Below are 24,355 nucleotides of genomic sequence, written 5' to 3' on the forward strand. Positions count from 1 at the left end.
AGGCCATTCAGAAAATTGGGATCCATGGAAACTTGGCTGTGTAGATTCGGAATTGGCTTGCCCCCAGACAGTAGAAGGTGGTAGTAGATGGAGTGTATTCTACCTGAAGGACGATGACCAGTGGTGTTCCAGAGGGATCTGATCTGAGACTCCTGTAATTTGTGATTTTTATAAATGACTTGATTGAGAAAGTGGAAGGGTGGGTTAGTATGTTTGTAGATGACACGAAGGTTGGTATTGTGGATAATGTAGAAGGCTGTCGTGTGTAACTATGGGGCATTGATATGATGCAGAGCTGGGCTGAAAAGTGGTAGACTGAATTCATTCCAGAAAAGTGTAACGTGATTTACTTTTGAAGGTCAATCTTGAAGACAGAATACAAGGTAATGGCAAAACAATGTCCAGGAACAGAGGGATCTTGGGGTTCACGTCCATAGATCTCTTAAAGTTTCAGCTCCAGTTATTAGGGTGGTTAATAAGGATGTGAAACTACTGGCTGGAGATTTATATCCAAGCTACTCATCTTAAAGCAAGGGTTCCCAACCTGGACTCCTTGGTTAATGGTAGTAATCCACAGCAAAAAAAATTGGGAACTCTTGTCTTAAAAGATTATTTAGAAATATTATTTCATTATTATACACTAGAAAAACCTTCAATACTAGAATTAGAAAACATAACAAATATTATATATATAAAAAACACACTCATTGGAGGAAATTTTCTGTTTAGATCTGTATGATCTCAGATTTTGCTGAGAATTCTATGTCCAGGCACAGTCAGTTATAATGGTAAAACTGTAGCTCATATTTCAGGAACTCAGCTACCTTCTGTCTTCTATTATCTACACAAAAATATAAAGTAACATTTGTTCTTTCAAATATTCCTGTAGGTTCACCAAGTTAACAAAACTGCAATGTTTGGTGTAATATTAATACTTAAACTGAAAAGAAATTTGCAAACACTCTGGAGGGAATTTTCTTTGAGTACAAGCTCGACACCAGGGGAAATGATTAGTTTTACACACCATTTCAATCTTCCAATTTATATATTCTATTACAACCTCTTCTTATGATAAAAAGTTCCATGTTCTCGCCACTCATCCTGGAATAGGTTTCTTCTGAATTCCCAACAAGATTTTTTTAAGCAATACAGTCGGGAAAAATATGGTCATGTAAACCTATATAGTCATGTTGATGTTTGATATTGAACATCCAAGACAGCTGAGAAATGGACATACTAATAGCAGAATTGCTATTAGTATGTGGGAAACACAGGAAGTTTCAATGTACAAGAGATCAACTGGGAACTTAAAATGCAAAAGTCCTCAACTTTGGTTTGCAAATCCCTCCGCGTTCTCACCCTTTCTTATGTTTGTAATCTTTTCCAGTTCTACAGTACACAGCTAGACTAGATCTGGAGTATTGTGTACAGTTTTTATTTCCTTATTATAAGGATATGCTAATGTTGGAGGTAGTGCAAGTGAGATTCACCAAGCGAATTGCTGGGTTGAAAGGGCTGTCCTAATACTAGTGACTAAAGAATTTAGATCTATGTTCATGTGAAATTTAGAAGAATGAGGGATGATCTTATTGAAACCTATAATGTTAAGATGCTTCTACTAGTGGGAAAGTCTTAAATGAGGGACACAATTAAAAGATTACGGGTGCTCATTTAAAACCACCGTACTTAGAAATTTCTTCTTGCAGACAGTGGGTAATCTCTGAAATTCTCCGGACCAGAAGATTGCAAAGGCTGATTACTATAAAAACTTAAAGTGTTGGGATATAAATGTTTTGAAAATTGAGAACCATGGGGAACTGGCATAGACAAGAAGAGGTAGATAGGCAAAAATGACAAACTTCACAACATATGCTAGTGATATTAAACATCAGGACAGGTTTGAGAAGCCAAGTGGACCATTCCGGTTCCTATCTTCTTATTTTCTAAACCTCTCATGCTCTTCAATTTCTTGTCTCTTGCAACACCAAAACTTAATTCATCACTAGCTGTGGCTTTGGCTGTTGAGACCCAAAGCTCTGGAATTCCTTCACTCATCTTTAACCCTCCTTTAAGACACTTCATAGCATTTCCTTTTGAGTAGGCTTGTGGTCACATAACACAAGATCTCTTTTAGTGAGTCAACAACTAACTTTGCTCGACAACATTCCTGTAGGTATCTTGATACATTTTAAAAACTTGTTTTTGTTGCAGTAGTGCACTCAAATAGGATTCTATCTACAAAACCATTCAAACCTCAATTTGGATTTCATGAGCCCATCACCTGACTTTTCACTTTTGATCACATTATTGGAGCTTGTAAATATATTGCCAATACTTTCTACTTTAGCATCTAAATTCTTGAAACTCTTTAATGCCATTGTGGAAGTTAATTTCACTGGACAAGCTGCAGCAATTCTAGAGGCTCAGGCCCCATTACCATCCTGAGAGGCAATACATGCCAACCCTACCCATGGATCCCAACATATGTGAAGTGTCAGCATCTTTCAGGATCTTTAGTGTTAGAGTGTAGTGTTGTACAATAAGAGCAGGCTAGTAGAGGATAGTTGCCTTGCAGATGTTCAGATTCATCTCCGTATGCTTCAATGGAGCAGTACAGTAGCATAATGGTTAGCACAGCACATTGCAGTACAGACAGCCTGGGTTCAATTCCAGTTGCTGCCTGTAAGGAGTTTGTATGTTCTCCCTGTGACTGCTGGTTCCCTCCAAGTGCTCTGGTTTCCTCCCACAGTCTAAAGACGTACTGGTTGGTAGGTTAATTGGTCATTGTAGATTGTCCCGTGATTAAATTGGGGGAACACTGGGTGGCGTGGCTCAAAAGCCTGGAAGGGACTACTCCATGCCGTATCTCAATAAATAAGATAAATGAATTGATAGTGGCTACAGAGATTCTGGTAGGTTGAACAATTTCCCTCTAGTCGTTCAGGAAGTCAGGCAGAGGTGAATTACAGCAAAGTGAAATTAGGATTTAACGATATGATGAAAAGTTATATGCTTGTTATTATATATACATACGCACACACACACTGTACATATGCCAGTCTGTACTGAGATTGGCACTATTGTAGATTCAGTGGATGGGATCATGGCTTGCATGCTATCACGAAGCAAACACAAGATGAAATGAATTTCTGTGGAACGATTTTCCACAGTCCTCTCCAGTCTGATGAACAAAGGCAACATGTGGTAATTAATAGCTCTCACTGCACTTCTCCTTGAATTGAGGGAAATGAATATCATGTCCACTGTGTCTACATATGGAGAATGACAGATTCTGGGAGCAACTCTTCAGCTAATGAGTGAAGTAGTTGAGGAGTATCATAACAGTCACTGTTATGTACCTCTCTGTAGTTATCACAGGTTGCAGATTTAGATAACGACATCTATTAAACTTTTCTCATGTTTTATTATGATTTCTTCTTCACTTGCTTTAATTTCCTGTCAAAATCTCATTATCAATCTCACAAACAGAAATGACAAGAGGATTGTAAATCAACTTTACAAAATCACAGCAAAAAAAAATGCAGGAATAGGAAGTCTGTTTCATTTGTTATGAAGCATCTGCTGTAACCAGTAAACCTTAACTCTGATCTCTCTGTCTTGGCCTCCTGCACTGGTTTGATGAGACCCAATGAAAGCTTGAGAAAGAAAGCCTCATCTTTCATCTAGGCACATTGCAAACTTCCAGATTCAGTACTGAATTTGCTAACTTTGGTGTACATGCTCTTTTGTACTATCTATTTAAAACTACTTTTGTCTGCTATCCTGCTTTGCTTTCCTCTATATATGTTGTCTGGCCTCTAAGCATGTTGCAATATGCCAGATAAACCATTAGCAACAAATTACACAAATTAGCTTAATCTGATCCCACCTGTCACGTTGATTTATTTCTGTCAAAAAATTCCTTTTTATCCACCCATCACACCCTCTACCTAGTCTAATGCATTTCTCTATGGTCCTCACCTAAAACATTAATTGATTCTCTTTCCAAAGGTGCTGCTTGACCTGCTGGCCTTTTCCAACACTTGTGAGACCGCTGCGAAAGGCACGATCTCCCGGTAGCTACCCATTCTGACAAACCTGCTGCCCATGAGGCTAGGCTCAGTTTGGAGCAGCAACGCATCATATTCTGTATTCTGTCTGACTAGCCTTCAACCTAATGGCATGAACATCAATTTCTGCAACTTCTGGTAATCTCCCCCCCCCCCATTTCCCATTCTACTCTCATATCACATTAACCCAGTTTTACATATCTATTTGCACTATTTTGATTCCTTCCATCTTATATAAAATTCTTATATAAAATACAGCCAATTACATTGGCTAAATTGCCATCCAGAACTAAATTTATATATGTAAAAAGATTCCAAGGATGTAGGCTAAAATGAAAAGTTAAACCATCAATGAACAAAAAAGTTTATTTTTGTACCAAGTGTTCAAAGTGATCACAGTGTTGAAAAACTGTAGTGATTAGGGGTTTCCATGATGATCAAGTGCACTTTTTGCCATTTACACCAAATCTGTCACTTCCTTCTCTATTCCCACCTTTCCTCTCCCCAATAATTATTTAGTTGTTTCTAAATGCGGTGACATTGAAATTAGGCCATGTTATAACATAGAATAAACATTTTAAAATATTTTCACAATTACTATTTAAGATCTGACACCTCAGCTAAAATAATAGAAAATATTTCAAGGCAAATATACGCATGAAGAAAATTATATTCCATGTTTTAAGCTAAGCAGTGCGATAATTACAAATCAAGTTCTTTCCAAACTCCCATTTAGACCTTATTGCTGATAATTGGCATTTTCCAATATATTTATTAACTTTTCAGGATGTGCACTTTGTAGGTAAGGACCACTCTTAAATTCCCTTCTTGAACCTGATGCAGCTAGTCTGAAAACCAAAAGAACATCTCTCAATCTGTAAAATTTCCTGGACCAACAACTAAATATTGAATACTCCAGGTTTTTGCCCATGTTATTTTGGACTAAAGGCAAAGTTTTCCTTTAATCCCTTTCATCCTGACTGTTATTTGCTTACTTTCTCTCCCTTCTACTTTTCACAACCATGATTCCCTTCCCCCTTCCCACTCTCAATCCACAATAGAGACCCATATCAGAATCAGGTTTATCATCACTCACATTTGTCATGAAATTTGTTGATTTTTGCGGCAGCAGGAAAGTACAATACATGTAATTACTACAACACCAAAAAACAGGTGAGAAATAGTAACCTAAAGCGGCAGACTGCTTCCACTCTCACCCCACGCAGAAGATTGGGTTAATTACCAACTTCATGAGCCAGAGATGATGAGTTCAGGCCTCACGTGTGGAAATTTAATCGGTGGGAGAACACAGACCCGACTGTCAGAGGTGTGTCTGTGGCCCGCGATCCCTCGCACCACTAGTACTTCCTGTAGATACAAGTTTTCCCTAAACTTCTTTAATCGCCATTTCCGCACCGGAAAAAAGCAACAAGCAGTGGCATAGCAGCATAGTCGAGTCCCGCCGGCTGAAATCTCGGCATGTTCTACCACACCACCCGAAAGCTCACGACCCCCAGTCACGGCCCTGACCTTACCTGTCCCCACCAACTCGGGTTTCACTAGTTACTTCGGACTCGGTCTCAATTCAGCTCTCCGGAAATCGCTGAACAATTTGCCCCGCCTTCGGAAATCCCCTTATACACCAGTCCCGCCTCTCTCCGCAAATCCGCCGGCGCCTGATCCCCACCTCCCGCCTTCTCGTTCAGTATGTTCTACCGGCAATGTTAATTAATGAAATAAATAAATTGCGCGTCTAGAGGGATAATGACGCTCATTTCGGAGCTACATAAGTTTGAAAGAGTTTAACGTCCACAGATTACTCTCAACCACTATTCCTACTTGTTCCCAGTTCATAGTAACCAGAGCGGCAAGGTTTTGAAACCACCCCTTTCCTTTTTCGTACAATTCAGTTGATCCAAAAATTCTGCAAAAATAGTAATTCAAGGAACGTGGATTCACAAAAAAAAAACCAATAAATGAAACTGCAGATGCTGGACTGTGAAACGCAAACAGAAAATGCTTGATAAATTCAGTTTATCCAGCAGCATCTGCAGAATGGAAAATCGTTTGGGTCCATGACTGGAAATGTTATCTGGCTTACTCTTCCACAGATACTGCTTGACTGGCCAAGGTCTTCCAGCATTTCTGATCACTGTGAAGACATGATCGCCTAGTTCATTCATGTTGATTACCCATAGAAGGTCTATACATTCCATCAGAACCCCTAACCTAAAGCTCACTAAGCAGCACTGATTGTTCTCCAATCTCTTTGATCTTGTCTCTGGTTAAAGAGGAAAGAAAGATCTCTATCAAGGCCCAAGCAATCTCTTCTGTTGCAGCTTTCAATAACCTGGGATAAATCCATCAGGCCCTGGGGACTTGACCATCTAAATGCTCTTCAAAAGACATAATGCCATTTCCTTCCTGATATCAACATGCTCTGGAGTATCAGGATACTCCTCCCTAATCTCACTGTTCTCCATGTCTTTCTCTTTGATGAATACTGATGAGGAGTAATCTGCCATTCATTTTTCTCAACTCACTATCCCCTTTCTATATTCTACTTTTTACTTGCCTTGCCTTCCTACTCGCTTAAAACTTGTTTAACGTGAATGGATGGAATAAGTTTTCGCTACACATATAAGGCTACCTTTATTAAAATCCAACCCAAATGCATTCATTCCAAACCCAATGTGAGCCTGACAACATACACCAATTCTCATAACCTTACTTTACTTTATTGTCGCCAAACAATTGATACTAGAGCGTACAATCATCACAGCGATATTTGATTCTGTGCTTCGTGCTCCCTGGAGCACAAATCGATACTAGACATTAAAAATTTAAATTATAAATCATAAATAGAAAATGGAAAGTAAGGTAGTGCAAAAAAACCGAGAGGCAGGTCCGGATAGTTGGAGGGTACGGTCCAGATCCGGGTCGGGATCCGTTCAGCAGTCTTATCATAGTTGGAAAGAAGCTGTTCCCAAATCTGGCCGTACGAGTCTTCAAGCTCCTGAGCCTTCTCCCGGAGGGAAGAGGGACGAAAAGTGTGTTGGTTGGGTGGGTCGTGTCCTTGATTATCCTGGCAGCACTGCTCCGACAGCATGCGGTGTAAAGTGAGTCAAGGATTCTAATAAACTGATTCTAATATTGCTGTAGATAAAATACTCAAACGTGATATTGCCTAGAATCCCACTCCAGACACCCAACCCAACATTGGAAAGTCTCTATACGTTTCCAAATTTTTAAACTTTGTTCCCATGCAAAACTTTTACCTGTTTCTTCCTACAACCCCAAAGATTCATTAATCTTCTACTGGTTCTTCCCTCAGCACTCTTCCTATTTTGCTTTTTCTTTCCTCTGAGGCAAACTTCTACATCTTTTCTCCCCCTTTTTTAAAGCAACCTTTCACTATGTGACAATAATTTTAGAAGCACCACCCTTTCTAGGAGGCCTTGGTAAGTTGCTGCTTTCAGGAAGTGTGGCAAAGAGCTCCATGAACATGGCAGTAAGTGATTATGTTTAAAAGTAATATAGTTTAAACTTTGGTCTCTTGCATCCTTAACTGTTCAGAATTATTGATGGCACTTCACATTTATTGATGAACAGTTTTACCATGGATTATTGAATTGGTGACTGGAGGGTGTACTTAAATAGGGACCAAAGCCTCTACATGCAGGAAGGTTAACTCTAATCCACTCAATTCCAGATTTTACTGAAATCAGATACAGTTGAGCAGGAAACCTTTTCGGCCCGAAACGTCGACTGCACTTTTTTCCATAGATGCTATCTGGCCTGCTGAGTTCTTCCAGCATTTTGTGTGTGTTGGTCTCCACCCTTGACTTGGTTTTACTCTGGAAAGCAAGTCCTGAGTTTTAGGAAGGTACATGTAGTGTGTAGAGAAGAGTAGGAATACTTTCATCAGACTGTATCATCAGACCTCAAGCACAGAGGCCAGTGATCAGACCTCATTTTCTTACAACATAGACGGATGCCCTCTACAACCCATTGTCTGTGACAACTGTCAAAGTAATCCCATTTCCTTGTTCTGTCTGCTATTCTCACAGTAGTTTATTAAATGCCCACACTACACCCCTCCCTCCACCTCTTCCTCCTTCGGTTATTCCACCACCCATTATCATCTTCAATCCCACAAACTTCAGAAGGAGGTTCTCACCTGCTTCAAAACAGCATCAATCATACTGATGGCCAAGAGCAGGATGAGGTACTTCAACAACTACCACCCAGTAGCACTCACACCTAATGTGATGAAGAGCTTTGAGAGGTTGGTCATGGCTAAATTTAACTCCTGCTTAAGTACTTGGACCCACTGCAAATTGCCTACCACCGCAATAAGCCTACAGTAGATGCAACCTTGCTGGTTCATCACTCGGACCAATGGGAAAACAGCAATACCTACATCAGCTTGCTGCTTATTAATTACAACTCAGTGTTCAACATAGCAGATATCCCACCTCTCCCGGGAGTTCCAGGAGTCTCCCGCATATCGATAGCGGCTCCCTGATGCCCACAAATTATATACAATATCCCAGAAGTCGATTTTTTAGAGAGGGAGAGGGGAAAAAAAGAAAGAAAGAAAATTAATGAATCCTGCTCGATCTCTCTTTGTGCTAAGTAGACCTGTCAGTTTTCTCTGTGGGCGCGCTTCACAGTCGACCTCTCTCTCTCTTCCATATTCCATCAGTTCAGTTATCGCAATCTGTAATGACGCTGAAATCATCTGGACAACTGTCGGTGATGAAGTACAAAAGCCTGGCGAAGAAATTCCCAAGGCTGGCGGTGACAACCTGACTATGCGAGGCTGTCCCATATGGGCTGGGCGCGTTGGTGTCTTAAAGGGGATTAGAGCGGGGTTTAAATTGGAGCGAAATTCCAAAATCATCTGCTAAGACATCTTTAAAAATGCGCTCGCAGTAAGAAAATTCTTCGGGGTTTATTTCCTGAAACACCTCCACTTACAGGTACATCGAAGCCCCCGATGGGCTGGGTCTAAGCGCAGCCGTTTTCAGAAAAAAAAATGATTTTAATAAATACCCGACCCCCACCGAGGTCTCGTCATTAAGACAGCGAACTGTTTACCTGTGCTGTGCACTTTATATGCTTTTTGAATTACATTTTATTAAATAATATGGTAATATATTGCTTTATGTGGTGTGCGTGATATATGTATTGTGGCTACACCGTGGTCCGGACAGAGGTTGTTTCGTTTGTGGACAATCAGCCAGATGACAATAAACTTGAACTTGAAGATACAGAACTTCTAAATCACTCACTTAAAATCCCCCATCCCAATGTAAAAAAGTAAGTTCTGATCCCGACTATTGCAGGCTGTGTGTGTGTGTGTGTGTGTGTGTGAGAGAGAGAGACTATGGATGTATATGCGGGCGGACGTTGTCCGAATGGATGTTAAGCAGTGCACACCTGTAATAAGGATACACCTTATGATTTTATTTCTTTTAGGGACCGCAACATGTTAGGGATGCTGAGCGCAGGGAAGGCTACACAAGTATTTCACAGTTCTTTTCAGCAGAAAACCAAAGTCTGACAGAGAAGGTCACTAGAGCTGAGGTGTACTTTACATCTTTCGTCGTTGAGCATAACCTGCCACTCCAGGTGTGTAAGCACACAGGCGAGCTATTCAGGAAAATGTTTCCTGATTCAGAAATAGCAAAAAACTATGTCTGCTCATCAACCAAGACAGCAGCTATTGTGAACACGGCACATTAAGACAGAATCCAGAAGTCAGCAATCTCACAAAACACTTGTGAACCTGATGTCTTGCAAAATTAACAAATTCATTGACACAGACTGCTATGAGGTTGAGACTTCCGGTTGAGAGCTCCCTGAAATGAGTTTTTGCAGGGTGGGACGTCTGACATGGTCATCCTCTCAATACTAATCTACAAGCTTCAAAACTTGGACTTCTGATACTCTCTCTCTACAACTGGATCCTTGACTTGCTCATAGGGAAACCATAGTCAGTGTGGATCGGAAATACCATCTCCTCACCAACAATCAGCAAAGGTGTGCCTCAAGAATGCGTGCTTAGCCCACTGCTCTTCTATCTCTCTACTCATGACTATGGCTAGGAGCAGCTCAAACACCATATATAAATTCACGAATGACAATCGCCATTGGCAGAATCTCAAATGGTGATGAGGAAGGTCTAGACAGATAGGCTGGTTTAGCGGTATCGCATCAACAACAATGAAGTCAGCGTCAACAGGACCAAGAAATTGACTGTGGACTTCAGGCAAGGAAGTTGGGAGAATGGACAGCAGTCGTCATTGAGGGAGCAGCTTCATTTTCCTGGGCATCAACGTGTCAGGAGATCTATCATAGGCCCAAAATAGTAATGCAGTTACAAAGGAGGCATGATAGTGGCTATGTCTTCAAAGACTAGCAAATTTCAACAGATCTCTGCCCACCAATAACACTGTAAAAACATGGTCTGATAATTGCCACAGAGATGTTGAGACTGCTATGATAGTATTGACTGGTACATTTTTAAGACCAGTTCCAACAGAATTGACAAATATACTGATACAGTTACCTCCTATATCAGCTTTTGTGAAGATAAATGATCACTACTGAAACAATTATCAGCTTCAGTAATAATAAACCCTGCTTCAACACAGAGCTTAGCTGTGTCTAGAGAAGGAGGTAGCCTGTAAGAGTGGAGATAAAGAGGAGTTCAAAAAGGCCAAGTATAAGCTGAGGATGGCAAACAGAGCTGCCAAATACCAATATTCAGTCAAACTGGCAAACCAGTTATCTGCATATAACAGTTCTTCAGTCTGGAAATGCTAGACCATTATCAACAACAACAGAAGGCACCACCCCCATCCTCCTTATTGATGACACCCATCTCCCAAAATGGTTAAATGAGTCTATTGCAAATTTGACTCTTAGATCACACTTCAAAGACTGAAGGTGCTCATTCAGCCACATCACCAATGCCCTACATCCTTTCACAAACAAGAGAAAATCTGCAGATGCTGGAAATCGAAGCAACACACACAAAATGCTGGAGGAACTCAGCAGACCAGGCAGCATCTATGAAAAAAAAGTACAGTCAATGTTTTGGGCAGAAAGAAACTGTCCTGCCAAAGTGTTTTGGCTCGAAACATCAACTGTACTTTTTTCCATAGATGCTGCCTGGCCTGCTGAGTTCCTCCGGCATTTTGTGTGTGCTCCCACACTCATTGTTGTCAATGAAGAGGTGAGGAAGCTGTTCAGGAAGCAAAATATCAGGAAGGCTGCTGGCCTTGACTGTCTCCCCTGCCATCCTCAAACTATGCTAACAGCTGCCTATAGTCTTCACAGACATTTTTAATCAGTTTCTTAAAATTATATATTGCTCCAGCATGTTTCAAGAAATCTGTTATTATTCCCCCCCAAAAAAATCAAAGATCACTGGACTCAATGACAACATGCCAGTTGCACTCAAATCAGTCATAATGTAGACTTTCGAAAGGCTGGTCATGTCATTTCTCAAATCCGTAACTCAGAAATGTCTAAATACTTTATACTTTATTGTCACCAAACAATTGGTACTAGAACGTACAATCATCACAGTGATATTTGATTCTGCCCTTCCCACTCCCTGGATTACAAATATTAAATATTTTAAAATATTTAAAATGGTAAAAATTAGTAAATATTAAAAATTTAAATTATAAATCATAAATAGAAAATAGAAAAATGGAAAGGAAGGTAGTGCAAAAAAACCGAGAGGCAGGTCCGGATATTTGGAGGGTATGGCCCAGATCCAGGTCAGGATCCGTTCAGCAGTTTTATCACAGTTGGAAAGAAGCTGTTCCCAAATCTGGCCGTACGAGTCTTCAACCTCCTGAGCCTTCTCCAGATCCACTGCAGTTCAGCTATAGAGCTGGCAGTATATCAGAATCAGGTTTATCATCACTGGCATGTGTCATGAAATTTATTAACTTAGCAGCAGCACTACTACAATGCAATGCATGATAATATCGAAGGGAAAAAATAAAACATTTAAATCAATTACAATAAATATATACATGTATATTAAACAGTTAGATTAAAAACAGTGCAAATCAGAAATAATACATAAAAAAGTGAGGTTTCATGGGTTCAATGTCCATTTAGAAATCAGATGGCAGAGAGGAAGAAGCTGTTCCTTAACAGCTGGGTGTGTGCCTTTAGGCTTCTGTACCTTCTTCCTGATGGTAACAATGAGAAGAGGGCATGTCCTGGGTGATGGGGGTCCTTAATAATGGACAACACTTTTCTGAGACACCCTCCTTAAAGATGTCTTGGGATACTAGGGAGGCCAGTACCCAAGATGGAGCTGACTAATTTTACAACCTTCTGTAGCTTCTTTGTGTCCTGTGCAGTAGCTCAACACCACCCCCCCCCCCCCACATACACCAGACAGTGATGCAACATTCTGGACTTCACACCACAGCACCCTGACTCCTTGGTACATATGTTAGGATTCTCAGTCAATTTCAGTTCGATCTTCATTACCAACACCCCTCACCTTCTGCAAGAGAAACTTACCAAACTTGATGTACCAGTCTCATCTGCAGGTGGATCAGAAACTTCCTCTCTGACAGGAAGCAGTATGTGAGACCAGGCAAAGCACAACTCCACATCCCACTCACTTAGCACTGGTACTCCACAGGGTGTCTTCGTTCCCCTCTCATATTTTCTCTATACACCAATGACTGTGTTTCCAGTAATCCATCAAATAAACTGATAAAGTTTGCAGAAGACACCAATATCATAGGATTAATCACCAGATGTGACAAATCCAGGTACCACCAGGAAGTCCTCGTGCAATCACAACTTGGAGATGAATGCTATCAAAACCTTGGAAACGCATATCAACTTTAGAAAAAATTTGTTTCCTTCCCACCCACTCATCATCAATGACTCTATAGTAGCACCATTTCAACATTGTTTTCTGCACATCATTATTTTGCAGGACCTCACATGGGGAAAACCATATCTTCTCTATTAACAAAAAAGGCTCAGCAGAGGATGTACTTGTGTGGCAGTTGGTAAAATTCTATCTACCCTACAACATACTGGTGCAATTCTGCACTGTCATCATAGAGTCTCTTTAGTGCAGTATCCTCTCACAAAAGCTACAGCGACCTGTTAGGACAGGAGAAGAGGTCATTGGCTGCAGTCTACCTTCACTGCAAGACTTGTGTCCAGGACAAAGAAGCTGGCAAGAAAAACTACTATGGACACCACCCACCCAACAATCAGCCTTTTACAACAGCTCCCTTCTGGAAAGCGCTATAAGGCTATTAAATCCAGATATTGGATGTTTTGAGCGGAGGGGATTTCAATCTGGTCCATTGCCAAAAGGCAGCAGTGGGTTGCTACAGCGATAAAGAGATTTGACCAGCAGCCAATCGGCATTTAGGATTGATTAGCAAGAGCAAATTAAAGGAAGGCAGTGGCAAGTGCAGCAGACATCGTCTGAGTGGATGTAGTCAGAGTGGTGATCTTGAGGCTTTAGCTCTTTGAGGCTTCAGCGAAGAGAAAACAAAGAAAATCTCAAGTTTTTTTTTCTCTTCTCTTCTTTATATCTGCTCAGCTAGAACAGCACAGATGCCAGGCAGGATAGTTGAATGCTCCTCTCACGGGATGTGGGAAGGCAGGGAGACCTCCAGTGTCCCTGATGAATGCATTCAGCTGCAGCTCCTACAATCCACGTTAAGGAGTTGGAGCTGGATGAACTCCAGATCATTTGGGAGGCTGAGGGGGTGATAGATGCGGCATATAGACAGGTAGTTACATCCAAGGTGCAGGACACAGGAAACTGGGTGACAGGAGGGGGAAGTGGGTTAAGGAGTCAGTGCAGAGTACCCCTGTGGCCATCGCTCTCAACAACAGATATACCACTTTGGATACTGTCAGGAGGGGGCTACCCAAGAGAGGAAAGTCACGGTGATCGGTTCTCTGGCACTATCTCTGTGACTCAGAAGGGAAGGGGGGAAATGAGGCATGCAATGGTGATAGGGGATTTGTTAGTTAGGGGAACAAACAGGAGGCTCTGTGGGTGAGAATGAGATTCCTGGATGGTATGTTGCCTCCCAGGTACCAGGGTCCGGGATATCTCAGATTGAGTCCCCAACATTCTTAAGTAGGAGGATGAAGAGCCAGAAGTCATGGTCCATGTAGGTACCAATTACATAGGTAGGACAAGGGATGAGATTCTGCAAAGGGAGTTAGGTGCCAAGTTAAAAGGCAGGACCTCCAGCAGTGTGATCTCAGGACTGCTACCCATGCTACCTGCTAGTGAGGCTAGAACTAGGAAGATTATACAGTTTAATCCATGGCTAAGGAGTTGGTGTAAGAGGGAGGGCACAAGATTTTTGGATAATTGGGCTGTCTTCCAGGGAAGGTGGGACCTGTCCAGAAGGAATGGTTTGCACCTGAACTGGAGGGGGACTAATATCCTAGTGGGAAGGTTTGTTAACGCTGCACAGTGGGGCTTAAACTAGAGTTGCAGGGGGATGGGAACCAGAGTGCCAGAACACTTAGTGGCAAGGTTGTGGAGGCAGAAGTTAGTAGAGCCTCAGGCAAAGTTTGGAATCAAAAGTTTGAGCATAGTGTGACTAGTGTCCTGAGCTATATATATTTTGTTACATGCTCAAGGAGATCTGTTTTTTTTGAGAATGCTGTAATGGTCTTTTGGAGGTCACCTGATGTGATTTTCCTACCGTTGTGAGGTCACGTGATAACATGTGCCCCCCCCCCCCGTGACTATATAAGGGGTTGACTCAGGTGACGCAGTAGGTTTGTGGCGGTGATGCACCATTAAGCTGGATGCCAACCGCCGTAAAACAAGATACAGACAGACAGACGCAGTAGGGTTATTGAGTTTGTAGATTTCCAGGTAGAACGTGTTGTGCCTCCGTTCCTGTTGTGGGTTTGTTTTTGTGACGCAGTTTCATTTTTAAAATGGAAGGTGCGTTCTCTTACAATATTTGTATTATTGAACTGGAAATTTGTGGCTGGAAGTGCCAATTTACTCAATTCCAACAGTTTTGAAGGGAGAGTGAAGAATTCATCGAAGTGAAGGATCGAGAGAAGTTGGCATCGTTTGGGCAGTTTAATAAAGGATCGACCTTATTAAGTCTTCGTTGGAGAGAACCTGCATTGAGATAACTCTTGCAATAGTGCAATGAGTTCATGCAAAAAGGCTCTCTCTCTAAAAGGAATTTAAGGTCAGTCGATTTAAACTGTTTATTTTCGGCATCGGGAATCCTGTGGACAGAACCGGCAGTAAAGGTGCGTCGATGAAGAAATCGTTCTCCAGAGAAGTCTCTCCCAATTGAATGTGTGAAACTGTTGGACTTTTGAAGTTATTGCTTTAAGAACTATATCTGACTGTATCACTTTAAGGACTGTTTCCGCATTTAACGCTTTAAGAGCCAGAGCCGAGTGGAGTTGATGAAAGGCTGCTTACCTGTTGAACCTCCGGTTGAAGTTTTCCTTTGTTTTTTCTCCCTTATCGCTTATATGTGTTTAATAAATGTTCGGTTGTTTTTATAAATCCAGTCTCGATTAATATTCATTGTTGCCGGTTATTTAACATTTTGATTTTGAGTTTAAGTGCTGGTAATTGCCATTTTGATTTGGTAAAAGGGAATACTCAATTTTTTTTGGTTTGATTGGTGTGCATGTGTTGTATTCGGCAACAATGGATATTGACGAGTTTTTGAAGACGCCTGACTCGGGATTTTTAGAGAATGCGAGAAAACCTGTGGTATTGGAGATTGCTAAGAAGTTGGATATTAAAGGAATTACGAGAAATTCTACCAAGGCTTTCATACAAAGAAAAATTGCTGAACATTATATTAATTTAGAATATTTTGAGGAGGAGGTGTTAAGATAAGTTTCCAATGAGTAATCTGGAAATGCAGTTGCATCTTGAACAGTTAAAGTTTGAAAGATTTAAAGTGGAAATGAGAGAAAGAGAAGCTGAAAACCAGAGGACATTTGAGCTAGAGGTGGAGAAAATAAGGTCTGGGAATCAGTCTTCTGGTTCTACAAAACAATTTATTGCTAGTCGGGAGGTTGTTTTGGCTCCTCCATTTAATGAAACTGATGTGGATGCATATTTTCAGCATTTCGAAACAGTTGCTCTGAGTTTACAGTGGCCAATGGCCAGTGATGTTACAAAGTGTAATTAAAGGCAAGGCACAACAAGTTTATACAACTTTAAATGCTGAGCAAGCAATGGATTATGATATTGTTAAAGAGAATATATTAAAAGCATATGAGATGGTTCCGGAAGCGTATAGGGAAAGATTCAGAAGTTTAAAGAAATCGGTGGAAAAAACTTATGTGGAATTTGCCTATGAGAAATCTGTGTGTTTTGAGAGAGGGATTTCCTCTAAAAATGTGAATGGGGAGTAAAATAAATTGAAAGAGCTGATTTTGCAGGAGGAATTTAAAAGAGGCATTCCTGTTGAAGTAAGAACATACTTACATGAACGGGACACTGCTACATTGCAGGAGATTGCTAAATTGGCTGATCAGTATGTTTAAATTCACAAGAATAAATTTTCTCCAGGTAAATTTTTTACAAGGAGAACGAGCACAAAGAGTCAAGGTAAATCAGACATTAAATTTGAAGTTAGTGAGAAAAGTAAGGATGAAGGGAGACGTGAAGTAAAGACATTTTGGTATTATTTGTAATTATTGTAAGAAACCTGGACATGTAGTGGCTAACTGCTTCTGATTGAAACGGAAAGAGAAAGAAGTGGCCCCAGATGCTTGTGTGCAGCATATTGGAAAACCTGTAAAACCATAGGGTTTAGAAAATATTACTGAAGATGTGTCAGAGTCTGACCAAGTTAAGAAGGGACATGAGGTCTTTTATAACAGAAGGATTTGTATCCTTGAAAGAAGGATCCAATGCAGTACAGATAAGGATACTTAGAGATACTGGAGCTTCACAATCATTAATATTAGATAGTGTGTTAAGGTTTAATAATGAGTCTGACACTGGTGAGGTAAATTATATAAGAGGAGTAGGGAGTGCCCTTATGCCAGTACATTTACATAGAGTAAATTTAAGGTCAGGATTAGTTACAGGGGTTGTTAAAGTAGGACTACAATCCAGTTTACCTGTGAATGATGTTTCTCTTTTGTTAGGGAATGATTTAGCAGGTGGACAAGTTTTTCCTGAAGTGCATTTGACAATAAATTCAAATTCTGAGGAACCACAGAGGGATTCTAACACAGATTCTTCCTGTGTTGTAACAAGAGCTATGGCTAAAAAGATTGATGTAAAGGATGAGGTTGTTACCCATGACAGTTCAAATCAAGATTTGAATTTTGAGGATGTATCAGAAACTTTCTTACCTACCTTATTTGATCAGGATTTTGGTGGTAAGTCTGATCAGGAAGATGTCTTTATCTCGGAAGGAGATGATAACAGAACAGGGTAGGGATCCTGAGATAGTTAAATTAAAAGAACAAGCTCTTCCAGGTAGTGAAATTAGAAAAGTACCAGTTGGATATTATTTTGAAAAGGGGGTATTAATGAGAAAGTGGAGATCGCCTACAATTCCCACTAGTGAGGAAAGGGAAGTTAATCATCAGGTGGTTGTTCCTAAAATTTACCAAAATGAGATTTTGACTATGGCTCATAGTATTCCTTTGGGTGGTCATTTAGGGGTAAAGAAAACTATGAACAAAGTTTCTAAACATTTTTATTGGCCTGGTTTAAGATGAGATGTGGCGACATTTTGTAGAATGTGTCATACATGTCAAATTGTTGGTAAACCTAATCAGGTTACTCCAGTGGCTCCACTGCAACCAATTCCAGCATTTGGTGAGCCGTTTTCAAAAATCGTTGTAGACTGTGTAGGTCCTTTGCCAAAAACTAAAACTGGACATCAATATTTATTAACTATTATGTGCACAGCATCTAAGTTTCCAGAGGCAGTACCTCTTAGGAATATAACAGCCAAAACTGTGACAAAAGCTCTTATAAAATTCTTCACTTATTTTGGGTTGCCTAAGGAAATACAATCAGATCAAGGAAGTAATTTTATGTCTGGGTTGTTTCAGCAGATAGTTTATAAACTGGGAGCAAAGCAGATTATTTCCTCAGCCTTTCATCCAGAATCACAAGGAGCCTTGGAGAGATTTCATTCTACACTAAAAACTATGATTAGGACATATTGTGTGGAAAATGAAAAGGATTGGGATGAAGGTATACATTTACTACTTTTTGCAGTCAGGGAGGCAGTTTAGGAATCATTAGATTTTAGTCCTTTTGAACTTGTGTTTGGACATAGAGTTTGAGGACCTTTGGCTTTGTTGAAGGAACAGTGGATTAGTAAAGACGTACACACCAGTTTGTTAGATTATGTTTTGAAATTTAAAGACAGATTTTACAAAGCTTGTAGTTTGGCCCAGGAAAATTTAAAGTTGGCTCAAGAGAAGATGAAGAAAGGAAGCTAGGATGAGGTCATTTAACCCTGGAGATAAGGTGTTGGTTCTTTTCCCAGTGCAAACAAACCCATTACAAGCCAAATTCCATGGTCCTTATGAGATTAAAGCTAAAATAAATGAGGTGGATTATGTGGTTAAAAACCCCAGACAGGAGAAAGACAACACAGTTGTGTCATATAAATATGATAAAACCGTATTATATGAGAGAGGTTGCTACTGTGACTGTTAAGGAGAAGGGTTAAGGAAATTAAACTCCAATTTAATAATCCAGTTTAATGTTACAGGAGTACAATATTTTGATCACTCATATCAAGGGTAAAGACAATGTGATTGCTGACTGTTTGTCTAGATGTTAAAAGTACAATGAAATTTGTTTTTTTTTGAAGTAATATTTTGTAACACTCCTACCGCACATTTGTTTGTAAAGGGCTGAAAGATAAGATTGTATATATTGTGTATTTTATAAATTTTATACCTTTGTATTTTTTTTGTATAAATTGTTAAATTTTTGTTCAAGAGACCAAAATTTTTTTTTGGAGGGAGATGTTACATGCTCAAGGAGATCTGTTTTTTTTGAGAATGCTGTAATGGTCTTTTGGAGGTCACCTGATGTGATATTCCTGCCGTTGTGAGGTCACGTGATGACATGTGCCCCATGGCTATATAAGGGGTCGACTCAGGTGACGCAGTAGGGTTTTTGAGTTTGTAGATTTCCAGGTAGAACGTGTTGTGCTTCCGTTTCTGTTGCGTGTTTGTTTTTGTGACGCAGTTTCATTTTTAAAACGGAAGGTGCGTTCTCTTACAAGATTTGTATTATTGAACTGGAAATTTGTGGCTGGAAGTGCCAATTTACTCAATTCCAACAGTTTTGAAGGGAGAGTGAAGAATTCATCGAAGTGAAGGATTGAGAGAAGTCAGCATCATTTGGGCAGTTTAATAAAGGATCGACCTTATTGAGTCTTTGTTGAACAGAAGCTGCATTGAGATAACTCTTGTAATAGCGCAATGAGTTCATGCAAAAAGGCTCTCCCTCTAAAAGGAATTTAAGGTCAGTTGATTTAAACTGTTTATTTTCGGCATCGGGAATCCTGTGGACAGAACCGGCAGTAAAGGTGCGTCGGTGAAGAAATCGTTCTCCAGAGAAGTCTCTCCCAATTGAATGTGTGAAACTGTTGGACTTTTGAAGTTATCGCTTTAAGAACTATATCTGACTGTATCACTTTAAGGACTGTTTCCGCATTTAACGCTTTAAGAGCCAGAGCCGAGTGGAGTTGATGAACGGCTGCGTACCTGTTGAACCTCCGGTTGAAGTTTTCCTTTGTTTTTTCTCCCTTATCGCTTATATGTGTTTAATAAATGTTCGGTTGTTTTTATAAATCCAGTCTCGATTAATATTCATTGTTGCCAGTTATTTAACAATTTCAATGCAAGAAGTATCGTAGGAAAGGGGGATAATAGTGCTGAAGATGAGGAAGCTGGTTTGCCTCAAACAGAGGCAATGTGTAGTGAGGAGGGGCTGTTGATAGGTAGTAGCAGGGGACAACAAAACGGCAGAAAACTGAATAAGTATTTTGCATCAGTCTTCACTGTGGAAGACACTAGCAGTATGATGGAAGTTCCAGGTGTCAGGGCATATGAACTGTGTAAAGTTACTATCACTAGTGAGAAAGTTCTTGGGAAACTGAAAGGTAGATAAGTCACCTGGAGCAGATGTTGTACACCCCAGGGTTGTGAAAGAGGTGGCTGTTAGTGATTTTTTTTGGGTAGATGATTTGTTTACACTTAATGACTTAATGCCACGAATAAAGAAGCTGCTTTGTATATACCAGTGACTCTGTCTCTCCGGTAATTTCATCCACGCTACAACATTTGGTGTCAGGAGTGGGATACTTTCGTACTCGTCGTGTGGCCAGCGTTCCTAGCAGTCTTAAGTTGGTGAGTATTTTTCTAAAATAACACTCACACTTGGATCTGTTCGGTCGGTGGACACACGGGAACATGAGGTATCACGAACGTGGAGAGCTGAACTGGTAGATATAAAAGTAGTGTGTGCGTGTGCATGTGTGTTTATGTAAGTGAGGAATCTTTGCACGTTAATTTGGACCACCAGTTGCGAAAGGTGGTAACCAACGGTACGGTTCTAGACGCCAGAGTAGGGGCGTGTATACTCGTTCGGGAAGCTGCATTTTAGTGTGTGCATTTGCAAGTGTGATGCAAGGGAATATAGTGGGCATCATAAGTTCGGGTACTCAAAAGTGGCAGACTGTGGAACACATACTCTGCCGTTTTAAGTATGTACTGTTTAACTGTTACCCGTCTATGATATTTTGCGTAGTGTGGGGATATCTCAGGGAGAGGTTTTACCCAGAGAGATCAACCAGAATGGCACCTATTGAGGTCAGGCAATGTCAGGTTGAGAACCCTGATCATCTGAGCCAGACCTTGACCTTGATTACGACCACTCATAAGCCCTTCACCCTCAGGGAGAAACAGAGCATTTTGTCTGAGTTGCCCTCACTTAAGGTCGCCTGTGGGAATTCAGAATTCTGGCGTAAACTCGAGGAAATGGTTGAAATTCACCAGATGCACCCAAAAGATATACACGTGTTAGTGAAAGCGAAGTGCCCGAGGAATATGTAGGACAGGATGGCCCAGGGGGTGTGGGATGGTACATGGGCAACTACCGGGAGCACCAGTAATGAAGAAAGATATCGCTCTTTTAAAGGGGAAGTGAAGCAGCGGCTGGGGGGAGGCGAGGGTAGCTGGGAACCGATAATGGCAGTGATTCAAAAAGCTGACGAGACAGCCATGGATTATGCAGAACGTAAATACCGAGTGTCCGAGGAGTATTCAGGGTTGGATAATCCAGGGAGGGATGACCAAGTCTCCCTAAAAATGCTGAAGGGATGCCTAAGCTCAGCGAGGAAGAACGTTTTAGATTTAGGCATAACGGTAGGGTCCACCTACTCTGTGATAGTTTTGTGGGCCAGTGAGACAGACCAAAGAAAACGCAAGAGAAATCATAAAGTGGGTATAGTGGAGGCAGCTGCTGTGATATCTCGGCGAGTTTGTTTTGCTTTCCAGCAGCCGGGGCACTTAGCAAAGGACTGCCGTACCAGGTATAAGACAATGAAGGAGTTGATATGCTACAGTTGTGGCCTATCGGGACATGGCTGCAGACAGTGTCCAAAAGGGAGAGGGAAAACCCAGGCAAAGGTCACAGCAGACACCCAGTCACTCACCCCATCAGCAACCAGTCTGATTGTCGATCAGATCAAAGTAACGGTGCCTCTTAAGGTAGAAAAGGATGTGGCAGCGGGCTCCACTGCCAGCACTGGTGACTCACGGATGTTCACAACGGCATTATTAGGGGGACGGCAATGCAATATGTTAGTGGACACGGGCATCAGTATCGATAACAGACTTACCCTTACCAACAACCGGACAGGCCAGTTATAGAGTGTAGGAGGGAAAACAGTAAAAGCAGAAAGAAGTGAGAAGCAAGTACTAGAAATCCGGGGAGTGCAGCTTCCAGTGTATTTCTGGGTATGTCCAAATAATGAGGGCACGATCCTTGGAATAGACATCCTAAGGGAAGCAGGAGCTGTTATAGATTCAGGAAAAGGAGAAATAATATGGACGAGTCAGGGGCAGCGAACGCATACAACCAACAGAATACACAAGCAAGATTGTGAGCAGGTAAAGATAGACCCAGTTAAAATAGAGGAGGGTCTGTATAAACCCCCTAAGTAGGACCCTATACAAACTGACATACTGACCACTGTTCCGGGTATAGCGAAGGAACAAAAACACCAGGGGATACTCAGAGATTGCGGCCACTCCAGAACATAAAGTTTTCCCAGTTCCTCCAAGGGCAGATGCTGCTGCGAATAAGGCAGCAGGGGAACAAGAGGCAATTTAAATTCAAGTGTGCAGAAGGAAATGACAGAAGCCAGCGTAGTAAAATTATAAGAAGAGGTAGAGGCAGAAGAGAAGGAAAAATGGAGGAGAAAAGGAGCAAAGGAGGGATCAGTTGGGTGCTGGACACATGGGGAGGAAAGAGTCGCGGTGGACCCACCCTGTATTAGACAGATCCTACTAAAGTTATAACATGGGACGATGCATCAGGGAAGGCAGTGCATGATCACAACCCTCTGGCAGGACTGGTGGGGGCCAGGGATGGGCGGGGATGTTGAGAAATTCTGCCACCGTTGTATCATTTGTGCCCAACATAACCCTGGTCAGGGCAGAAAGCTACAGCTGGCAAATCAGCCTCAGCTGAGGAGACCCTGGGAAAACATCCAGATAGACTTCACAGGGCCCCTGCCAAAAAGTAGGGGGAAAAGCTAATCTCTAGTAATTATGGATCACTTCACCCAGTGGGGAGAGGCTTTCCCAACAAGGGACTGCACCGCCCGCACCGCTGCACGGATCCTGATTCAGGAAAATCCTCCCAAGGTGGGGAACCCCAGTTCAGGTGAATTCAGATCAGGGAGCACACTTCACTGGGAAAGTGATGAAGGAAATGTGCTGACTGCTAGGGATTTGAAAACGGTTCCACGTACCCTACCACCCCCAGAGTTCAGGGATGGTAGAAAGGATTAACCGAACAATCAAGAATGGGTTAGCCAAAGCTATAGCCGAGACAGGAAAGACATTGATTGATGTATTACCAGGAATCCTGATGAGATTGCATGCAATCCCAAACCGCACTTTGGGTCTCTATGAATTATTGATGGGGCGAGCAATGCGACTCCCTTATGGGTTAATTATGGGTTGCGGAGAGCCTGGGGCTTACAGGGATAGAATGACCTTTGTAACTAACTTATAAAGTATTAAAGGACCGAGCGGAACAACAACAGCGAATCGCTGATCAGAAAGAGCCAGGGGGAAAGGGTATAGTCCTTCCACAGCCCGGCGACCAAGTTATGGTGAGGATGCTGCCAGAAAGGCCAGGGTTTGCCCCCAGGTGGATAGGACCACAGACGGTACTATTAACGAGTGATATGTGTGTCTGTGTACAGACTCGGCGAGGCAGCCAGTGGAAACACTGGACTCAGGTTAAAGCATACAACTCACCTTCTTGTTGCTCCCACAGACAGAGCGGGGAACCAAGTGTACCCAGTAACCATGTAATTACAGAGAACCTAAGAGAGGAACACCAGCCGGCCATGCCAGACCTGACCACAGCTGACGAAAACATACCCGGAGAAAACGCAAGGGCAGAAAACGCCGAGAGTGTGGCAGGAGACACTGAGAACATGTTGGAAAACCATGAATAGCCTGCTAAAGTGTGATGATGATGGTACTCTGTAAAGAAGGCTGGTTGCTGAAGGTAGATGATTAATTTTATAGCATAGTATAGAAATTTATTGGGAGATAGACGGGGAGGGATTTTTGAGTTAAAACAGAGATGGCAAGTTCCACCACTTCGATGGCATTTCAGACTGCACACGGCATCTGAAAGCAGTTACCTCGAGTATGAGGAGCTGGGTCCTTTCAGCAGTTGGGCCAGTGATTGGCCAGACAGTTGGGAAGGGGGTGCCACTGGGGAGAGGTCCTTGCAGACATTTACGTAGAGGCCACCCCAACCCCTTCCTGGACATCGATGAGAGAGCCTGTGGGTGCTCCTGGAAGGAGAGTTTCAGTGACCGGAGGATAAAGGGCTGAAGACAAAGGAATGTGATTAAGATGCAGTCAGCCTGCAGGCACACGAAAGGAGTTGCATTCCTAAAGACTTGGAACAGCCCTCTCTGCTTAACATTTGCTAGGTAGTGATTAGGTTACGCTAG

At 41.7% G+C, this 24,355-nt stretch overlaps 1 protein-coding gene across 4 annotated transcripts in view; it reads right to left on the minus strand.

The window, feature by feature from the left end:
* Positions 1-24,355, minus strand: part of ripk1l (receptor (TNFRSF)-interacting serine-threonine kinase 1, like) — a 138,181-nt gene that overhangs the window by 93,247 nt on the left and 20,579 nt on the right. For 2 of the 4 annotated variants that reach the window (XM_072283705.1, XM_072283702.1), the window contains exon 1: positions 5,606-5,673. The exons of the other annotated variants lie outside the window; for them this stretch is intronic. The gene's annotated coding sequence lies outside the window, so the exon portion shown is untranslated. Of the gene's footprint in view, positions 1-5,605; positions 5,674-24,355 lie in introns of those variants that run through there. 4 annotated transcript variants of the gene reach the window in all.

This window comes from Mobula birostris, chromosome 19 (genome assembly GCF_030028105.1).
Source record: "Mobula birostris isolate sMobBir1 chromosome 19, sMobBir1.hap1, whole genome shotgun sequence".
Classification (NCBI taxonomy): Eukaryota; Metazoa; Chordata; class Chondrichthyes; order Myliobatiformes; family Myliobatidae; genus Mobula; species Mobula birostris.